This window comes from Gavialis gangeticus, unplaced genomic scaffold, assembly GCF_001723915.1.
Source record: "Gavialis gangeticus isolate Ggan-Ray unplaced genomic scaffold, GavGan_comp1, whole genome shotgun sequence".
Taxonomy (NCBI): Eukaryota; Metazoa; Chordata; order Crocodylia; family Gavialidae; genus Gavialis; species Gavialis gangeticus.
The window spans coordinates 2226620-2229003 of NW_017729034.1; the positions used below are offsets into that span (position 1 = coordinate 2226620).

General features: G+C 46.5%; 1 long non-coding RNA gene across 2 annotated transcripts in view; it reads left to right on the forward strand.

Annotated features, from left to right (window-relative positions):
- The first annotated feature begins 472 nt into the window (after positions 1–472).
- The window catches only part of LOC109304270, a 19258-nt gene continuing 17346 nt past the window's right edge, over positions 473–2384 (forward strand). For both annotated transcript variants that reach the window (XR_002099324.1, XR_002099323.1), the window contains exon 1: positions 473–1262. This is a non-coding gene — a long non-coding RNA (uncharacterized LOC109304270). The remainder of the gene's footprint in view (positions 1263–2384) is intronic.

The following is a 2384-nucleotide window of genomic DNA, read 5'->3' on the forward strand; positions in this document are numbered from 1 at the left end:
AGGGACAACAGGGCAGACCCTACAATGAGAGACTGCGGGACCTGAACCTGTTCAGCCTTCACAAGAGAAGGCTGAGGGGGGACCTGGTGACGGTCTATAAACTCACTAGGGGGGACCAGAAGGGTTTGGGAAAGACTTTGTTTCCCTTAGCGCCCCCTGGCATAACAAGGAATAATGGCCACAAGTTGTTGGAGAGTAGGTTTAGATTAGACATCCGTAAGAACTATTTCATGGTCAGGGCAGCTAGGATCTGGAACCAACTTCCAAAGGAAGTGGTGCTGGCTCCTGCCCTGGGGGTCTTTAAGAGGAGGCTTGATGCCTACCTAGCTGGGATCATTTGAGCCCAGTTTTTCTCCTGCCCAGGCAGGGGGTCGGACTTGAAGATCTATAAGGTCCCTTCTGACCCGACTTCTATGATTCTATGAATCAGGAGACCAATTAATTTTTCAATTTGGAAAAGATTCCACCTCCCCTAGGCCAGGCTCCAACAGGCCACCTGATCTTGATGCAGCTTGCCCTCTGGTCTTGTTGGTTCTTACTTTTCGTGCCCTTTTTGGTAACTGGTTTTATTTTCTTACTATTGAACTTGGGGCCTGCTGGGTGTCCACCTCTCCTGTATGCCTCTCCAGCTGTATACCAGCTGCCTGATGACTCCTGTGTGCAGCTTCTGTTTTTAGGGTATCACCCACACCCCATCGAAGTAGGGCTACAGACAATGGAAAAAAGAAAAAGGACAAAAAGGAAACAACAAAGGAACACCCACAGTCAAAAAGGGGAAAAAGGAAGGACACAAAAGAAAAGAGGGCTGATGAGGAAGGAGAGGTCAGGCTGAATAGCCCTTCCTCACTCCCAGCCCTAGAGCCTGTGCCTGGCCATGTCCCCCTACACTGCCCCACTCTAGGCCTCTGTCAGGATCTTCCTCCACTCTCCCCTGGGTTGAATCCTCTCCTGCATGCCAGTGCTGCCTATGACCAGTGTAGAGAGCTTCTGTAGCCTCCACGCCTTAGATGTACCCTTCCAAGCAGGATCTTCCTTTACACACCAGTGCTGCCTGCGGCCAGTGTGGAGAGCCTCTGCAGCCTCCAGTGTCTCCCACACTCTCCCCTCTTCCCTGCTGGTGCTGGCTTTTATCCCAGCTGAACAGCGGTCATTAATGACATCACCTGCCCATGCCAGCTCCAGCTGTAGATAAGCGTGGCTGACGAACCACGCAGGCATTTCTTCCTGGCATAGTTCGTCCTGTGTCTGGTGTCCTAAAGCAGGTAAATGAACCCTGATTTGGGGGGTTTTCCTCTCGGTGTGGGTTACCCCCATGCCAGGTCCCCACCGTGGGGAGGGTTTCTTGCTCCCCCGTGATTGTACCCCTGGAACAGCCAAGTATACTATATTTGTGGTCTAGATGTGGTCCACATTATTGAACAATCCTGGAAGTAAAAGTTAAGTTCAAGAATTCTTCCATGCACAGAGATCTGGAGGGAAGGTCCAGGGACAAATTGCATAAATACAGCCAAGTGAATCTTAAATGTTCCTAGAGACTTCCATACTACTGATAGGTTTTTTTAGCCATCATATGCAGTATTGCCAACTCTCATGATTTTGGCATTGTTCTTAAAGTCTATGCTTTAGGAATGTGAAAAACGTAATTCTTTCATTCATATATATATATACATATAATTAATAAATAAATATTAATATATATTATATATAAAAGAAAGAACTAAGTTTTTCACATTCCTGAAGTGAAGACTTTAAGAACAATGCCAAAATTCATGAGAGTTGGTAACACTGCATATACCATCTAACTCTATTTCTTAGGATGGCTAAAACATCAATAGGAGTGTTGTCATTTTCTAACTACTTCCTTAGGACATTTCCCAGAAGTCATTTTAAGTTGAATATTAGGGAATATTTGAATACTTGGATGAGTTACATTCACCCAGGCAGGGAGTGGAGTAGTTCCAAATGACCTGAAAGTCATTAAGTAGATAAGGAGATCAGAAGTAACTCTCGGCCATTGCTTAAAATGAAACTGAAGCTAAACAAATGTGAGGCTTACACTCTGGAAAAGTACACTGCTCTTAGTTTGGGTGAAGGCAGGTAGGGGGTGTTCTCAATAAATCACATATTAGTTGCTCCCCTCCAGTGGTAACAAAGGAGTTAGGGAACTTGTAACAAGGTGCATAGCTCAGGAGCTGAAGCCCAGCCACAGGGGGTTAGAGGTTAATAACCTAGGAGTGCTAGGCCAGATGACAGAGATGATTGGCTGGCCCTGGAGGAAGTTAAAATCTCCCAGAGAGATAATGCTGGGGAGGAGGGAAGCTGAGTGGGAAGGCAAATACTGAAGCAGTGTGATGAAGCCTTTGCCCGGGATGGGGATGGATATG